The 18,484-nt window shown below is 35.2% G+C and overlaps 8 non-coding genes across 8 annotated transcripts; 4 read left to right on the top strand and 4 right to left on the bottom strand.

Moving 5' to 3' along the window:
- Nucleotides 1-1,972: 1,972 nt before the first annotated feature.
- Nucleotides 1,973-2,079, bottom strand: LOC129964355 (U6 spliceosomal RNA). The gene has a single exon (XR_008784137.1). It is a non-coding gene; the product is annotated as a U6 spliceosomal RNA (small nuclear RNA).
- A 947-nt stretch (nucleotides 2,080-3,026) lies between these two features.
- On the top strand, nucleotides 3,027-3,187 carry LOC129964399 (U1 spliceosomal RNA). The gene has a single exon (XR_008784177.1). It is a non-coding gene; the product is annotated as a U1 spliceosomal RNA (small nuclear RNA).
- Nucleotides 3,188-6,376: 3,189 nt separating this feature from the next.
- LOC129964354 (U6 spliceosomal RNA) lies at nucleotides 6,377-6,483 on the bottom strand. The gene has a single exon (XR_008784136.1). It is a non-coding gene; the product is annotated as a U6 spliceosomal RNA (small nuclear RNA).
- A 947-nt stretch (nucleotides 6,484-7,430) lies between these two features.
- Nucleotides 7,431-7,591, top strand: LOC129964398 (U1 spliceosomal RNA). Its single transcript, XR_008784176.1, has one exon. It is a non-coding gene; the product is annotated as a U1 spliceosomal RNA (small nuclear RNA).
- A 3,184-nt stretch (nucleotides 7,592-10,775) lies between these two features.
- Nucleotides 10,776-10,882, bottom strand: LOC129964353 (U6 spliceosomal RNA). Its single transcript, XR_008784135.1, has one exon. It is a non-coding gene; the product is annotated as a U6 spliceosomal RNA (small nuclear RNA).
- A 947-nt stretch (nucleotides 10,883-11,829) lies between these two features.
- On the top strand, nucleotides 11,830-11,990 carry LOC129964397 (U1 spliceosomal RNA). Its single transcript, XR_008784175.1, has one exon. It is a non-coding gene; the product is annotated as a U1 spliceosomal RNA (small nuclear RNA).
- A 3,184-nt stretch (nucleotides 11,991-15,174) lies between these two features.
- On the bottom strand, nucleotides 15,175-15,281 carry LOC129964352 (U6 spliceosomal RNA). The gene has a single exon (XR_008784134.1). It is a non-coding gene; the product is annotated as a U6 spliceosomal RNA (small nuclear RNA).
- Nucleotides 15,282-16,228: 947 nt separating this feature from the next.
- LOC129964396 (U1 spliceosomal RNA) lies at nucleotides 16,229-16,389 on the top strand. The gene has a single exon (XR_008784174.1). It is a non-coding gene; the product is annotated as a U1 spliceosomal RNA (small nuclear RNA).
- Nucleotides 16,390-18,484: the final 2,095 nt, after the last annotated feature.

Below are 18,484 nucleotides of genomic sequence, written 5' to 3'. Positions count from 1 at the left end.
TACTATGCCCTTTCGGTCCACGTTTTGCTACGCGCTTATAACCTTCGAAAAAATAAAAATACTCTTTTGTTAGAAATTTTCTGTAATTCTAACCGCCTTTGACGATCAGTCGGTCCGATGGAATTAACGGTTGTTAAAAATTTCAGATAAATAATAGTATATGTGTAACTTTATCTCAATAGATTTCTCATTAAAATACCCCCGAACTTCAAATTTTGACAGTCATATAATTGATATACTGTAGGAGTGTTACACCATTCTGTTCACGGTGCTAGGCATTTCCCTAATTTTTTGTTTTTATTTTTATACATCCCATTACATCTCAGGAAAGATATCCGGTATTTGAAAATGGGGGCAATTTACAATCCCCCCCCCACACACACACACCCATACATTGATTGTAATGTTAAACGTATAATATAAGCACACTAAAGTTTCGAACCATATAATGAAAATAGACCTTGCACTGAAAAGTACTGAGAATGTATAATGATACGAGACGTATCTTCGCATTTTTATCATCAGCAATAATAGACAAAAGCTTGTATGAAATATTCATAGCAATGTTGGAATCTGAGTTTCGCTTCAGTAAAGTAATGCATTGTTTTAAAATATGATCAGAGTCTTTTCTTTTCTTTTTTAAATATTGACAAAGGAAAGGAACGAAAAATTCAACCAGAAACAGTGTTGTGCCAAAGTATCATTGGAAGTATGTGACTATCAAACATTATCATAGAAAAATTAAATAATTTTTTTAAACTTTAAGATGATGCAAAGATTATTTTTGTGCTGTGAAATTTTCGTAAAATTAATTTCTCTTGAATCGAAACTAATCAAATAATTGAAACAAATTATTGAGAAACTATAGTAAGAGCACTGGAAACATCAGATCCTCCATTTAAAATTTTTAGAGCTGCAGTAAAAGAGGGCAAACTGCACCTTGCAGTGCCACGCGGAGGGAGCGCCAAGTGTTCAGGGTCGTCTTTTTATTACCTACACCCTAACAAGAGAGAGAGTTGGAGAAAGAGCCGAACACCTGAAAACTGAACAAGTTTTATAATATCCTGTCACAAGAAATCTCAACCGCCTATTGAGAGACGGTGGGAGCAGGAACCTAGGAATGAAGCTGAGCCGACACCTCTCACACCAGATCTGCGATCGCGGAGACGAGCGATCATGGGAAACGGGCCTGAAAGCTTCGCGCTCCCGTGAGTTATAGAAAAAGTTTCAATTTAAATAATGCTTTCAATTTTAGAGGTATGCGAACTGGTAATTAAAAGTTTTCTACTTTTTTCTCCGAATAGATAGTACTGAGTACCTTCAGTCGATAAAAATTAGAAATAGAAATTTCATTTTAAAAATTTCATAAATTTCAGTTTAATTTTTTTTTCCAAGCCTATGTTTATTTTTAGGAACACACCAGTCTTCCAGTATTAAATTTAGTTTAGTTTTAGAGCAAATAATTGAATTTTCGAAAATATTGTTTATAATTATTATTCCCTCATTCTGACCGCAAATAATCTCAATATATTTTTGGCGAATTACTAATTTGTTATCGGCAAGATAGAAATTGCTAACCTGGAAAACACTTAATCATCCTCTCCCTCAAAATGATTCTTTTAAAAATTTCCTCCTCCAATTTTAAGTTTCTAGCGTTTTCTTCATTCATGATAATTAGTGTTCCCAACTTTCCCCGTCTTGTTATCAATTTTGAAGAGCAGCAGTAGTTTTGTCTTAGTCGCGATAACACTGCATAAAATTGCGAGTTCTTATAATGTTCCGAGAAGTGAAACCCTCATTTCAAATTTCATAAATTATTTTTGAATACTAAAAACATATTAATTGCTATAAAAGACTTATTGAAATTAACAAAGTGCTCGAAATCTAATTTGTTTAAATTTCACTTTGACGAGACATTGCACTTATCTGACACGTAACAAGAACATTCTCCAAAGGAAATTAGTATCAAGCAAAAAATGTGGAACGCTTCACGATTTTGCGTGTCATCCTTGCGCAGGGGCCATGCTAATCTTCTCTGTATCGTTCCAATTTTAGTATATGTACTGCCGAAGCGAGTACAAACACATTTCAGTGCCGGTTCCTATATATACCCTACCGTAGCTCTGCTATTTACATAGTGGTAATGCACCGGAAATTGCATGTTTACGAGGGGCAATGCTGAATGATTATTTCAGATTTCATTTGAGCATTGCCGGACGTTCGGCCAGAAATCGACATCGAACATTTTAAAAGTTGCAAAGCCATGTTCTTCTCTTTCGGAATATCACCATTTCAAGAAACGAATGCATAACAGAAGAGTGCCATCCAAAGTGTAAAACGATATGCGATTTCCGGATTGAAAGTAAACTTGCTAATTAAAATTTTGTTTTGATTTAAAAAAAATATATATATATCCGTCCGAGGTATTTTCATTTTTTTCCTTCCATTTTCTCATTTTTCATGTCGTGTGCTATCGCCATACATCGAAATCATCTGTACGTGCTACTCTTTTTCGAGATACAAATAAATGTGCAAAACTGAGACGACAACACAATAGAACAAAATGCAAATAAAACACCTATTATGAATTCCAATGAAAAGCGAAGATACTAACTACTTCGAAGAGAAAAATTCTTCAATCACCAGAGAGATTAGAAGATGCATTATTCTCTCACCAAAAGACAGCCTTTCTTTTTTACACAAGACATTCCATTTCTGCATATCGCCGTTGCTCATCACTTGGATTGATAGTATTATGGTCCTGTAAATATTTTTGCTTCTGAAAATTTCCCACAAAAGAAAGGAGTGATTCTTAAAATTCTTCTTGTCTGACTGACGTGTCATATTGTGTTACGATAGAATGGGAAAATTTGTTTTAACAGTGTGGAGGAAATCTAAAGTCGATCTTCGGATTGCCAATGAAATTCAAGAATCTGCATGGATATAAAATCATTTTCGTCAAGTCAAGTTACCACTTTTAGAATTGGAGAATGATAGATATGAAGTTTCGCAGGCTGATTGCTCGCATACTTACCTGGCACTGGGGATGCCTTGATCAATAAGGAGGCTCCCCCGAGCAGAGGCCTTCCATTGCACTTCGGAGGGTTGACGTTCGCCACATCCGCAAATCGCGGTTGCTTGGGGTGCATAATTTTTGGTAGTTGGGACTGCGTTCGCGCTGTCCCAGATATTTTACGAAAAGAAGAAATAGAGTGAATACGCTAATTACTTTCACGTTACCCACACCAGGCTGAGAAACATTTATTCAAGATACGCTTCGGCTGTTACTGCAACTAACTCATGGCTTGCTATATGAAGATGATAAAGAGTCAGTTTTTTCCAACATGGCTTTTCTGCACCTCAAACTCATAAGTGCTGCATGTCGAATGCATACCCGTGATGATCGCTACGACTTCATCGCGCTTTTAATTTAAAAGCTTATCGCCTTGACCAGAGCTCTTGGTTAATGTAGCTACAGCATTAAATTCGTAAAGCGTACAACAGATTTCGCATTACAACTCGCATCTGCAGAGGAAATAGAGTCTACGAAGGGAAAAGTCATCTCAACTGCCACAGTCACGACTTATGAAATGATACAATTCACTCCTTTAAGAATGATGATAAGCAAATCTCAGGCACAACTACTTGTGCAATCTTTCATACAATATTCTACTGCCATGTTTAAAATGCAGTAGGATCCGTCGATGTAAAGCATTACTGATGTATTTTATTCGAATAAAAGTTATTAAATTTCAAAGGGAATTTATTACAATCAACTTTTGGTTTGGCATCCATGATTTTTTCTCCAGCGTCACGAAATCATTTGCACTTGTCCACGTATGGTGATCTTTCTTGACATTTTGGATCAATTATTATGTAAACCAATTATGTGGTTTTCTAGATTTTAAATTTAATGATAAGAAGACGATTCGAACTTTGAAACATGCATAAAAAACAAAATAACAAGAAATAGCTGTATTAAAAGGAATAATATGCCTATATATTCATAATTAGATTAAAAATTTCAAAAGCTATATTAAGAGAAAGTGTTCAAAGGAAAATGTGCATTGACAATTAGAAGTAAATGCATTCGTAGTGTTCGAGTGAGTAGTACGAAAGTCGTCGCATAAAATGAAAGGTAGCGAGCGCCATCTATTCTTTGTTTATAAATAATATAAGTTCGTGATTTTCCGTACTACATCCAGAATCAATGCAATTTATTTGGCTTCAAATTATTGCGAATTAAACCGCTAATTTAGAACGATCATATTCATTAAGAGCAATCACATGCAGAATAATGTATTTCGCATTTACTCTTTGAGCGATCGCTGCGCCACACTTCGGAGGCGTTTGCAAGCTCTCGGGTATTAAACTCTATTCATTCGAAATGACATCGTAAACGTTACTATGCCCTTTCGGTCCACGTTTTGCTACGCGCTTATAACCTTCGAAAAAATAAAAATACTCTTTTGTTAGAAATTTTCTGTAATTCTAACCGCCTTTGACGATCAGTCGGTCCGATGGAATTAACGGTTGTTAAAAATTTCAGATAAATAATAGTATATGTGTAACTTTATCTCAATAGATTTCTCATTAAAATACCCCCGAACTTCAAATTTTGACAGTCATATAATTGATATACTGTAGGAGTGTTACACCATTCTGTTCACGGTGCTAGGCATTTCCCTAATTTTTTGTTTTTATTTTTATACATCCCATTACATCTCAGGAAAGATATCCGGTATTTGAAAATGGGGGCAATTTACAATCCCCCCCCCCACACACACACACCCATACATTGATTGTAATGTTAAACGTATAATATAAGCACACTAAAGTTTCGAACCATATAATGAAAATAGACCTTGCACTGAAAAGTACTGAGAATGTATAATGATACGAGACGTATCTTCGCATTTTTATCATCAGCAATAATAGACAAAAGCTTGTATGAAATATTCATAGCAATGTTGGAATCTGAGTTTCGCTTCAGTAAAGTAATGCATTGTTTTAAAATATGATCAGAGTCTTTTCTTTTCTTTTTTAAATATTGACAAAGGAAAGGAACGAAAAATTCAACCAGAAACAGTGTTGTGCCAAAGTATCATTGGAAGTATGTGACTATCAAACATTATCATAGAAAAATTAAATAATTTTTTTAAACTTTAAGATGATGCAAAGATTATTTTTGTGCTGTGAAATTTTCGTAAAATTAATTTCTCTTGAATCGAAACTAATCAAATAATTGAAACAAATTATTGAGAAACTATAGTAAGAGCACTGGAAACATCAGATCCTCCATTTAAAATTTTTAGAGCTGCAGTAAAAGAGGGCAAACTGCACCTTGCAGTGCCACGCGGAGGGAGCGCCAAGTGTTCAGGGTCGTCTTTTTATTACCTACACCCTAACAAGAGAGAGAGTTGGAGAAAGAGCCGAACACCTGAAAACTGAACAAGTTTTATAATATCCTGTCACAAGAAATCTCAACCGCCTATTGAGAGACGGTGGGAGCAGGAACCTAGGAATGAAGCTGAGCCGACACCTCTCACACCAGATCTGCGATCGCGGAGACGAGCGATCATGGGAAACGGGCCTGAAAGCTTCGCGCTCCCGTGAGTTATAGAAAAAGTTTCAATTTAAATAATGCTTTCAATTTTAGAGGTATGCGAACTGGTAATTAAAAGTTTTCTACTTTTTTCTCCGAATAGATAGTACTGAGTACCTTCAGTCGATAAAAATTAGAAATAGAAATTTCATTTTAAAAATTTCATAAATTTCAGTTTAATTTTTTTTTCCAAGCCTATGTTTATTTTTAGGAACACACCAGTCTTCCAGTATTAAATTTAGTTTAGTTTTAGAGCAAATAATTGAATTTTCGAAAATATTGTTTATAATTATTATTCCCTCATTCTGACCGCAAATAATCTCAATATATTTTTGGCGAATTACTAATTTGTTATCGGCAAGATAGAAATTGCTAACCTGGAAAACACTTAATCATCCTCTCCCTCAAAATGATTCTTTTAAAAATTTCCTCCTCCAATTTTAAGTTTCTAGCGTTTTCTTCATTCATGATAATTAGTGTTCCCAACTTTCCCCGTCTTGTTATCAATTTTGAAGAGCAGCAGTAGTTTTGTCTTAGTCGCGATAACACTGCATAAAATTGCGAGTTCTTATAATGTTCCGAGAAGTGAAACCCTCATTTCAAATTTCATAAATTATTTTTGAATACTAAAAACATATTAATTGCTATAAAAGACTTATTGAAATTAACAAAGTGCTCGAAATCTAATTTGTTTAAATTTCACTTTGACGAGACATTGCACTTATCTGACACGTAACAAGAACATTCTCCAAAGGAAATTAGTATCAAGCAAAAAATGTGGAACGCTTCACGATTTTGCGTGTCATCCTTGCGCAGGGGCCATGCTAATCTTCTCTGTATCGTTCCAATTTTAGTATATGTACTGCCGAAGCGAGTACAAACACATTTCAGTGCCGGTTCCTATATATACCCTACCGTAGCTCTGCTATTTACATAGTGGTAATGCACCGGAAATTGCATGTTTACGAGGGGCAATGCTGAATGATTATTTCAGATTTCATTTGAGCATTGCCGGACGTTCGGCCAGAAATCGACATCGAACATTTTAAAAGTTGCAAAGCCATGTTCTTCTCTTTCGGAATATCACCATTTCAAGAAACGAATGCATAACAGAAGAGTGCCATCCAAAGTGTAAAACGATATGCGATTTCCGGATTGAAAGTAAACTTGCTAATTAAAATTTTGTTTTGATTTAAAAAAAATATATATATATCCGTCCGAGGTATTTTCATTTTTTTCCTTCCATTTTCTCATTTTTCATGTCGTGTGCTATCGCCATACATCGAAATCATCTGTACGTGCTACTCTTTTTCGAGATACAAATAAATGTGCAAAACTGAGACGACAACACAATAGAACAAAATGCAAATAAAACACCTATTATGAATTCCAATGAAAAGCGAAGATACTAACTACTTCGAAGAGAAAAATTCTTCAATCACCAGAGAGATTAGAAGATGCATTATTCTCTCACCAAAAGACAGCCTTTCTTTTTTACACAAGACATTCCATTTCTGCATATCGCCGTTGCTCATCACTTGGATTGATAGTATTATGGTCCTGTAAATATTTTTGCTTCTGAAAATTTCCCACAAAAGAAAGGAGTGATTCTTAAAATTCTTCTTGTCTGACTGACGTGTCATATTGTGTTACGATAGAATGGGAAAATTTGTTTTAACAGTGTGGAGGAAATCTAAAGTCGATCTTCGGATTGCCAATGAAATTCAAGAATCTGCATGGATATAAAATCATTTTCGTCAAGTCAAGTTACCACTTTTAGAATTGGAGAATGATAGATATGAAGTTTCGCAGGCTGATTGCTCGCATACTTACCTGGCACTGGGGATGCCTTGATCAATAAGGAGGCTCCCCCGAGCAGAGGCCTTCCATTGCACTTCGGAGGGTTGACGTTCGCCACATCCGCAAATCGCGGTTGCTTGGGGTGCATAATTTTTGGTAGTTGGGACTGCGTTCGCGCTGTCCCAGATATTTTACGAAAAGAAGAAATAGAGTGAATACGCTAATTACTTTCACGTTACCCACACCAGGCTGAGAAACATTTATTCAAGATACGCTTCGGCTGTTACTGCAACTAACTCATGGCTTGCTATATGAAGATGATAAAGAGTCAGTTTTTTCCAACATGGCTTTTCTGCACCTCAAACTCATAAGTGCTGCATGTCGAATGCATACCCGTGATGATCGCTACGACTTCATCGCGCTTTTAATTTAAAAGCTTATCGCCTTGACCAGAGCTCTTGGTTAATGTAGCTACAGCATTAAATTCGTAAAGCGTACAACAGATTTCGCATTACAACTCGCATCTGCAGAGGAAATAGAGTCTACGAAGGGAAAAGTCATCTCAACTGCCACAGTCACGACTTATGAAATGATACAATTCACTCCTTTAAGAATGATGATAAGCAAATCTCAGGCACAACTACTTGTGCAATCTTTCATACAATATTCTACTGCCATGTTTAAAATGCAGTAGGATCCGTCGATGTAAAGCATTACTGATGTATTTTATTCGAATAAAAGTTATTAAATTTCAAAGGGAATTTATTACAATCAACTTTTGGTTTGGCATCCATGATTTTTTCTCCAGCGTCACGAAATCATTTGCACTTGTCCACGTATGGTGATCTTTCTTGACATTTTGGATCAATTATTATGTAAACCAATTATGTGGTTTTCTAGATTTTAAATTTAATGATAAGAAGACGATTCGAACTTTGAAACATGCATAAAAAACAAAATAACAAGAAATAGCTGTATTAAAAGGAATAATATGCCTATATATTCATAATTAGATTAAAAATTTCAAAAGCTATATTAAGAGAAAGTGTTCAAAGGAAAATGTGCATTGACAATTAGAAGTAAATGCATTCGTAGTGTTCGAGTGAGTAGTACGAAAGTCGTCGCATAAAATGAAAGGTAGCGAGCGCCATCTATTCTTTGTTTATAAATAATATAAGTTCGTGATTTTCCGTACTACATCCAGAATCAATGCAATTTATTTGGCTTCAAATTATTGCGAATTAAACCGCTAATTTAGAACGATCATATTCATTAAGAGCAATCACATGCAGAATAATGTATTTCGCATTTACTCTTTGAGCGATCGCTGCGCCACACTTCGGAGGCGTTTGCAAGCTCTCGGGTATTAAACTCTATTCATTCGAAATGACATCGTAAACGTTACTATGCCCTTTCGGTCCACGTTTTGCTACGCGCTTATAACCTTCGAAAAAATAAAAATACTCTTTTGTTAGAAATTTTCTGTAATTCTAACCGCCTTTGACGATCAGTCGGTCCGATGGAATTAACGGTTGTTAAAAATTTCAGATAAATAATAGTATATGTGTAACTTTATCTCAATAGATTTCTCATTAAAATACCCCCGAACTTCAAATTTTGACAGTCATATAATTGATATACTGTAGGAGTGTTACACCATTCTGTTCACGGTGCTAGGCATTTCCCTAATTTTTTGTTTTTATTTTTATACATCCCATTACATCTCAGGAAAGATATCCGGTATTTGAAAATGGGGGCAATTTACAATCCCCCCCCCCCCACACACACACCCATACATTGATTGTAATGTTAAACGTATAATATAAGCACACTAAAGTTTCGAACCATATAATGAAAATAGACCTTGCACTGAAAAGTACTGAGAATGTATAATGATACGAGACGTATCTTCGCATTTTTATCATCAGCAATAATAGACAAAAGCTTGTATGAAATATTCATAGCAATGTTGGAATCTGAGTTTCGCTTCAGTAAAGTAATGCATTGTTTTAAAATATGATCAGAGTCTTTTCTTTTCTTTTTTAAATATTGACAAAGGAAAGGAACGAAAAATTCAACCAGAAACAGTGTTGTGCCAAAGTATCATTGGAAGTATGTGACTATCAAACATTATCATAGAAAAATTAAATAATTTTTTTAAACTTTAAGATGATGCAAAGATTATTTTTGTGCTGTGAAATTTTCGTAAAATTAATTTCTCTTGAATCGAAACTAATCAAATAATTGAAACAAATTATTGAGAAACTATAGTAAGAGCACTGGAAACATCAGATCCTCCATTTAAAATTTTTAGAGCTGCAGTAAAAGAGGGCAAACTGCACCTTGCAGTGCCACGCGGAGGGAGCGCCAAGTGTTCAGGGTCGTCTTTTTATTACCTACACCCTAACAAGAGAGAGAGTTGGAGAAAGAGCCGGACACCTGAAAACTGGACAAGTTTTATAATATCCTGTCACAAGAAATCTCAACCGCCTATTGAGAGACGGTGGGAGCACCTAGGAATGAAGCTGAGCCGACACCTCTCACACCAGATCTGCGATCGCGGAGACGAGCGATCATGGGAAACGGGCCTGAAAGCTTCGCGCTCCCGTGAGTTATAGAAAAAGTTTCAATTTAAATAATGCTTTCAATTTTAGAGGTATGCGAACTGGTAATTAAAAGTTTTCTACTTTTTTCTCCGAATAGATAGTACTGAGTACCTTCAGTCGATAAAAATTAGAAATAGAAATTTCATTTTAAAAATTTCATAAATTTCAGTTTAATTTTTTTTCCAAGCCTATGTTTATTTTTAGGAACACACCAGTCTTCCAGTATTAAATTTAGTTTAGTTTTAGAGCAAATAATTGAATTTTCGAAAATATTGTTTATAATTATTATTCCCTCATTCTGACCGCAAATAATCTCAATATATTTTTGGCGAATTACTAATTTGTTATCGGCAAGATAGAAATTGCTAACCTGGAAAACACTTAATCATCCTCTCCCTCAAAATGATTCTTTTAAAAATTTCCTCCTCCAATTTTAAGTTTCTAGCGTTTTCTTCATTCATGATAATTAGTGTTCCCAACTTTCCCCGTCTTGTTATCAATTTTGAAGAGCAGCAGTAGTTTTGTCTTAGTCGCGATAACACTGCATAAAATTGCGAGTTCTTATAATGTTCCGAGAAGTGAAACCCTCATTTCAAATTTCATAAATTATTTTTGAATACTAAAAACATATTAATTGCTATAAAAGACTTATTGAAATTAACAAAGTGCTCGAAATCTAATTTGTTTAAATTTCACTTTGACGAGACATTGCACTTATCTGACACGTAACAAGAACATTCTCCAAAGGAAATTAGTATCAAGCAAAAAATGTGGAACGCTTCACGATTTTGCGTGTCATCCTTGCGCAGGGGCCATGCTAATCTTCTCTGTATCGTTCCAATTTTAGTATATGTACTGCCGAAGCGAGTACAAACACATTTCAGTGCCGGTTCCTATATATACCCTACCGTAGCTCTGCTATTTACATAGTGGTAATGCACCGGAAATTGCATGTTTACGAGGGGCAATGCTGAATGATTATTTCAGATTTCATTTGAGCATTGCCGGACGTTCGGCCAGAAATCGACATCGAACATTTTAAAAGTTGCAAAGCCATGTTCTTCTCTTTCGGAATATCACCATTTCAAGAAACGAATGCATAACAGAAGAGTGCCATCCAAAGTGTAAAACGATATGCGATTTCCGGATTGAAAGTAAACTTGCTAATTAAAATTTTGTTTTGATTTAAAAAAAATATATATATATCCGTCCGAGGTATTTTCATTTTTTTCCTTCCATTTTCTCATTTTTCATGTCGTGTGCTATCGCCATACATCGAAATCATCTGTACGTGCTACTCTTTTTCGAGATACAAATAAATGTGCAAAACTGAGACGACAACACAATAGAACAAAATGCAAATAAAACACCTATTATGAATTCCAATGAAAAGCGAAGATACTAACTACTTCGAAGAGAAAAATTCTTCAATCACCAGAGAGATTAGAAGATGCATTATTCTCTCACCAAAAGACAGCCTTTCTTTTTTACACAAGACATTCCATTTCTGCATATCGCCGTTGCTCATCACTTGGATTGATAGTATTATGGTCCTGTAAATATTTTTGCTTCTGAAAATTTCCCACAAAAGAAAGGAGTGATTCTTAAAATTCTTCTTGTCTGACTGACGTGTCATATTGTGTTACGATAGAATGGGAAAATTTGTTTTAACAGTGTGGAGGAAATCTAAAGTCGATCTTCGGATTGCCAATGAAATTCAAGAATCTGCATGGATATAAAATCATTTTCGTCAAGTCAAGTTACCACTTTTAGAATTGGAGAATGATAGATATGAAGTTTCGCAGGCTGATTGCTCGCATACTTACCTGGCACTGGGGATGCCTTGATCAATAAGGAGGCTCCCCCGAGCAGAGGCCTTCCATTGCACTTCGGAGGGTTGACGTTCGCCACATCCGCAAATCGCGGTTGCTTGGGGTGCATAATTTTTGGTAGTTGGGACTGCGTTCGCGCTGTCCCAGATATTTTACGAAAAGAAGAAATAGAGTGAATACGCTAATTACTTTCACGTTACCCACACCAGGCTGAGAAACATTTATTCAAGATACGCTTCAGCTGTTACTGCAACTAACTCATGGCTTGCTATATGAAGATGATAAAGAGTCAGTTTTTTCCAACATGGCTTTTCTGCACCTCAAACTCATAAGTGCTGCATGTCGAATGCATACCCGTGATGATCGCTACGACTTCATCGCGCTTTTAATTTAAAAGCTTATCGCCTTGACCAGAGCTCTTGGTTAATGTAGCTACAGCATTAAATTCGTAAAGCGTACAACAGATTTCGCATTACAACTCGCATCTGCAGAGGAAATAGAGTCTACGAAGGGAAAAGTCATCTCAACTGCCACAGTCACGACTTATGAAATGATACAATTCACTCCTTTAAGAATGATGATAAGCAAATCTCAGGCACAACTACTTGTGCAATCTTTCATACAATATTCTACTGCCATGTTTAAAATGCAGTAGGATCCGTCGATGTAAAGCATTACTGATGTATTTTATTCGAATAAAAGTTATTAAATTTCAAAGGGAATTTATTACAATCAACTTTTGGTTTGGCATCCATGATTTTTTCTCCAGCGTCACGAAATCATTTGCACTTGTCCACGTATGGTGATCTTTCTTGACATTTTGGATCAATTATTATGTAAACCAATTATGTGGTTTTCTAGATTTTAAATTTAATGATAAGAAGACGATTCGAACTTTGAAACATGCATAAAAAACAAAATAACAAGAAATAGCTGTATTAAAAGGAATAATATGCCTATATATTCATAATTAGATTAAAAATTTCAAAAGCTATATTAAGAGAAAGTGTTCAAAGGAAAATGTGCATTGACAATTAGAAGTAAATGCATTCGTAGTGTTCGAGTGAGTAGTACGAAAGTCGTCGCATAAAATGAAAGGTAGCGAGCGCCATCTATTCTTTGTTTATAAATAATATAAGTTCGTGATTTTCCGTACTACATCCAGAATCAATGCAATTTATTTGGCTTCAAATTATTGCGAATTAAACCGCTAATTTAGAACGATCATATTCATTAAGAGCAATCACATGCAGAATAATGTATTTCGCATTTACTCTTTGAGCGATCGCTGCGCCACACTTCGGAGGCGTTTGCAAGCTCTCGGGTATTAAACTCTATTCATTCGAAATGACATCGTAAACGTTACTATGCCCTTTCGGTCCACGTTTTGCTACGCGCTTATAACCTTCGAAAAAATAAAAATACTCTTTTGTTAGAAATTTTCTGTAATTCTAACCGCCTTTGACGATCAGTCGGTCCGATGGAATTAACGGTTGTTAAAAATTTCAGATAAATAATAGTATATGTGTAACTTTATCTCAATAGATTTCTCATTAAAATACCCCCGAACTTCAAATTTTGACAGTCATATAATTGATATACTGTAGGAGTGTTACACCATTCTGTTCACGGTGCTAGGCATTTCCCTAATTTTTTGTTTTTATTTTTATACATCCCATTACATCTCAGGAAAGATATCCGGTATTTGAAAATGGGGGCAATTTACAATCCCCCCCCCCCACACACACACCCATACATTGATTGTAATGTTAAACGTATAATATAAGCACACTAAAGTTTCGAACCATATAATGAAAATAGACCTTGCACTGAAAAGTACTGAGAATGTATAATGATACGAGACGTATCTTCGCATTTTTATCATCAGCAATAATAGACAAAAGCTTGTATGAAATATTCATAGCAATGTTGGAATCTGAGTTTCGCTTCAGTAAAGTAATGCATTGTTTTAAAATATGATCAGAGTCTTTTCTTTTCTTTTTTAAATATTGACAAAGGAAAGGAACGAAAAATTCAACCAGAAACAGTGTTGTGCCAAAGTATCATTGGAAGTATGTGACTATCAAACATTATCATAGAAAAATTAAATAATTTTTTTAAACTTTAAGATGATGCAAAGATTATTTTTGTGCTGTGAAATTTTCGTAAAATTAATTTCTCTTGAATCGAAACTAATCAAATAATTGAAACAAATTATTGAGAAACTATAGTAAGAGCACTGGAAACATCAGATCCTCCATTTAAAATTTTTAGAGCTGCAGTAAAAGAGGGCAAACTGCACCTTGCAGTGCCACGCGGAGGGAGCGCCAAGTGTTCAGGGTCGTCTTTTTATTACCTACACCCTAACAAGAGAGAGAGTTGGAGAAAGAGCCGGACACCTGAAAACTGGACAAGTTTTATAATATCCTGTCACAAGAAATCTCAACCGCCTATTGAGAGACGGTGGGAGCACCTAGGAATGAAGCTGAGCCGACACCTCTCACACCAGATCTGCGATCGCGGAGACGAGCGATCATGGGAAACGGGCCTGAAAGCTTCGCGCTCCCGTGAGTTATAGAAAAAGTTTCAATTTAAATAATGCTTTCAATTTTAGAGGTATGCGAACTGGTAATTAAAAGTTTTCTACTTTTTTCTCCGAATAGATAGTACTGAGTACCTTCAGTCGATAAAAATTAGAAATAGAAATTTCATTTTAAAAATTTCATAAATTTCAGTTTAATTTTTTTTTCCAAGCCTATGTTTATTTTTAGGAACACACCAGTCTTCCAGTATTAAATTTAGTTTAGTTTTAGAGCAAATAATTGAATTTTCGAAAATATTGTTTATAATTATTATTCCCTCATTCTGACCGCAAATAATCTCAATATATTTTTGGCGAATTACTAATTTGTTATCGGCAAGATAGAAATTGCTAACCTGGAAAACACTTAATCATCCTCTCCCTCAAAATGATTCTTTTAAAAATTTCCTCCTCCAATTTTAAGTTTCTAGCGTTTTCTTCATTCATGATAATTAGTGTTCCCAACTTTCCCCGTCTTGTTATCAATTTTGAAGAGCAGCAGTAGTTTTGTCTTAGTCGCGATAACACTGCATAAAATTGCGAGTTCTTATAATGTTCCGAGAAGTGAAACCCTCATTTCAAATTTCATAAATTATTTTTGAATACTAAAAACATATTAATTGCTATAAAAGACTTATTGAAATTAACAAAGTGCTCGAAATCTAATTTGTTTAAATTTCACTTTGACGAGACATTGCACTTATCTGACACGTAACAAGAACATTCTCCAAAGGAAATTAGTATCAAGCAAAAAATGTGGAACGCTTCACGATTTTGCGTGTCATCCTTGCGCAGGGGCCATGCTAATCTTCTCTGTATCGTTCCAATTTTAGTATATGTACTGCCGAAGCGAGTACAAACACATTTCAGTGCCGGTTCCTATATATACCCTACCGTAGCTCTGCTATTTACATAGTGGTAATGCACCGGAAATTGCATGTTTACGAGGGGCAATGCTGAATGATTATTTCAGATTTCATTTGAGCATTGCCGGACGTTCGGCCAGAAATCGACATCGAACATTTTAAAAGTTGCAAAGCCATGTTCTTCTCTTTCGGAATATCACCATTTCAAGAAACGAATGCATAACAGAAGAGTGCCATCCAAAGTGTAAAACGATATGCGATTTCCGGATTGAAAGTAAACTTGCTAATTAAAATTTTGTTTTGATTTAAAAAAAATATATATATATCCGTCCGAGGTATTTTCATTTTTTTCCTTCCATTTTCTCATTTTTCATGTCGTGTGCTATCGCCATACATCGAAATCATCTGTACGTGCTACTCTTTTTCGAGATACAAATAAATGTGCAAAACTGAGACGACAACACAATAGAACAAAATGCAAATAAAACACCTATTATGAATTCCAATGAAAAGCGAAGATACTAACTACTTCGAAGAGAAAAATTCTTCAATCACCAGAGAGATTAGAAGATGCATTATTCTCTCACCAAAAGACAGCCTTTCTTTTTTACACAAGACATTCCATTTCTGCATATCGCCGTTGCTCATCACTTGGATTGATAGTATTATGGTCCTGTAAATATTTTTGCTTCTGAAAATTTCCCACAAAAGAAAGGAGTGATTCTTAAAATTCTTCTTGTCTGACTGACGTGTCATATTGTGTTACGATAGAATGGGAAAATTTGTTTTAACAGTGTGGAGGAAATCTAAAGTCGATCTTCGGATTGCCAATGAAATTCAAGAATCTGCATGGATATAAAATCATTTTCGTCAAGTCAAGTTACCACTTTTAGAATTGGAGAATGATAGATATGAAGTTTCGCAGGCTGATTGCTCGCATACTTACCTGGCACTGGGGATGCCTTGATCAATAAGGAGGCTCCCCCGAGCAGAGGCCTTCCATTGCACTTCGGAGGGTTGACGTTCGCCACATCCGCAAATCGCGGTTGCTTGGGGTGCATAATTTTTGGTAGTTGGGACTGCGTTCGCGCTGTCCCAGATATTTTACGAAAAGAAGAAATAGAGTGAATACGCTAATTACTTTCACGTTACCCACACCAGGCTGAGAAACATTTATTCAAGATACGCTTCGGCTGTTACTGCAACGAACTCATGGCTTGCTATATGAAGATGATAAAGAGTCAGTTTTTTCCAACATGGCTTTTCTGCACCTCAAACTCATAAGTGCTGCATGTCGAATGCATACCCGTGATGATCGCTACGACTTCATCGCGCTTTTAATTTAAAAGCTTATCGCCTTGACCAGAGCTCTTGGTTAATGTAGCTACAGCATTAAATTCGTAAAGCGTACAACAGATTTCGCATTACAACTCGCATCTGCAGAGGAAATAGAGTCTACGAAGGGAAAAGTCATCTCAACTGCCACAGTCACGACTTATGAAATGATACAATTCACTCCTTTAAGAATGATGATAAGCAAATCTCAGGCACAACTACTTGTGCAATCTTTCATACAATATTCTACTGCCATGTTTAAAATGCAGTAGGATCCGTCGATGTAAAGCATTACTGATGTATTTTATTCGAATAAAAGTTATTAAATTTCAAAGGGAATTTATTACAATCAACTTTTGGTTTGGCATCCATGATTTTTTCTCCAGCGTCACGAAATCATTTGCACTTGTCCACGTATGGTGATCTTTCTTGACATTTTGGATCAATTATTATGTAAACCAATTATGTGGTTTTCTAGATTTTAAATTTAATGATAAGAAGACGATTCGAACTTTGAAACATGCATAAAAAACAAAATAACAAGAAATAGCTGTATTAAAAGGAATAATATGCCTATATATTCATAATTAGATTAAAAATTTCAAAAGCTATATTAAGAGAAAGTGTTCAAAGGAAAATGTGCATTGACAATTAGAAGTAAATGCATTCGTAGTGTTCGAGTGAGTAGTACGAAAGTCGTCGCATAAAATGAAAGGTAGCGAGCGCCATCTATTCTTTGTTTATAAATAATATAAGTTCGTGATTTTCCGTACTACATCCAGAATCAATGCAATTTATTTGGCTTCAAATTATTGCGAATTAAACCGCTAATTTAGAACGATCATATTCATTAAGAGCAATCACATGCAGAATAATGTATTTCGCATTTACTCTTTGAGCGATCGCTGCGCCACACTTCGGAGGCGTTTGCAAGCTCTCGGGTATTAAACTCTATTCATTCGAAATGACATCGTAAACGTTACTATGCCCTTTCGGTCCACGTTTTGCTACGCGCTTATAACCTTCGAAAAAATAAAAATACTCTTTTGTTAGAAATTTTCTGTAATTCTAACCGCCTTTGACGATCAGTCGGTCCGATGGAATTAACGGTTGTTAAAAATTTCAGATAAATAATAGTATATGTGTAACTTTATCTCAATAGATTTCTCATTAAAATACCCCCGAACTTCAAATTTTGACAGTCATATAATTGATATACTGTAGGAGTGTTACACCATTCTGTTCACGGTGCTAGGCATTTCCCTAATTTTTTGTTTTTATTTTTATACATCCCATTACATCTCAGGAAAGATATCCGGTATTTGAAAATGGGGGCAATTTACAATCCCCCCCCCACACACACACACCCATACATTGATTGTAATGTTAAACGTATAATATAAGCACACTAAAGTTTCGAACCATATAATGAAAATAGACCTTGCACTGAAAAGTACTGAGAATGTATAATGATACGAGACGTATCTTCGCATTTTTATCATCAGCAATAATAGACAAAAGCTTGTATGAAATATTCATAGCAATGTTGGAATCTGAGTTTCGCTTCAGTAAAGTAATGCATTGTTTTAAAATATGATCAGAGTCTTTTCTTTTCTTTTTTAAATATTGACAAAGGAAAGGAACGAAAAATTCAACCAGAAACAGTGTTGTGCCAAAGTATCATTGGAAGTATGTGACTATCAAACATTATCATAGAAAAATTAAATAATTTTTTTAAACTTTAAGATGATGCAAAGATTATTTTTGTGCTGTGAAATTTTCGTAAAATTAATTTCTCTTGAATCGAAACTAATCAAATAATTGAAACAAATTATTGAGAAACTATAGTAAGAGCACTG

The sequence above is a fragment of the Argiope bruennichi genome, chromosome 3, assembly GCF_947563725.1.
Source record: "Argiope bruennichi chromosome 3, qqArgBrue1.1, whole genome shotgun sequence".
Taxonomy (NCBI): Eukaryota; Metazoa; Arthropoda; class Arachnida; order Araneae; family Araneidae; genus Argiope; species Argiope bruennichi.
This window is presented reverse-complemented; position numbering and strand designations above follow the sequence as displayed.